We start from the raw sequence: 961 nt of genomic DNA, 5'->3' as shown, positions 1-961 counted from the left end.
GGATCCTCATCCTGTCCCCATCCTGGCCAGGTGTGCGGGGCGGTGGGATCCATCCCCACCACTGTCCCCGAGCCGTGTGGGATCCTGACTCTCTCTGTATGGGGACACACCTGAGGGTGGGGAGTGGGGAATGTGGAACGTGGAGGAGTGGGGAATGTGGGGCTGCCTCCACATCCCAGAATTGTCCTGGAGAGCTTGGGGACAGCAGGTGTGATGAGCTGTGCCATCCAAAGTGTCCTCCCCTCCTCTGGACATAGGGATGGGGGGCCCTGGCTCCATCCCAGCACCTCTCCTGCAGGACCAAGCTGCATGGACCCAATCTCCATCCTGGGGAACTCCTGGAGAACCTGGGGTTGGTGGACACAGGGTGGGTGGGCACAGGCTCCCAGCTGCATTCTGGTGCACCTCGTGGAGAAGCTGGGATAGGTGAGAGTGGGACCCCACCAACATGCAGGGCCCATCCAGGATGGATGATGGAGGGATGGATGGATGGATGGATGGATGGATGGATGGATGGATGGATGATGGAGGGATGGATGGATGGATGGATGGATGGATGGATGGATGGATGGATGGATGGATGGATGGATGGATGGATGGATGGATGGATGGATGGATGGATGGATGGATGGATGGATGGTGGATGGAGGGATGGATGATGGATGGATGGAGGGACATCAATGGATGCACATGTGTGGAATGGGTGGATGTGAGGTGGATGGACATGGAGTGAATGGACATGGGTCCATGGAATGAGTAGGCTCAGGATGGGTGGACACAGATGGGATGGACAGATGGACATAGACAGGATGGATGGACACAGTCCCCTGCCCCCCCCAGGACCCCTCCCCGCCCTGTCCCGCAGGGCTCAGCTCGGGGCTGCCCCTCGGCCCCGCGGTTCCGCAGCTGCCCTGGCCGGGGCCGGGTCCGGCCGGGGGGCCCAGAGGGGGCTCGGGGGAGG

Source organism: Geospiza fortis, unplaced genomic scaffold, assembly GCF_000277835.1.
Source record: "Geospiza fortis unplaced genomic scaffold, GeoFor_1.0 scaffold373, whole genome shotgun sequence".
Lineage (NCBI taxonomy): Eukaryota > Metazoa > Chordata > Aves > Passeriformes > Thraupidae > Geospiza > Geospiza fortis.
Note: the sequence above shows the minus strand (reverse complement) of the source record.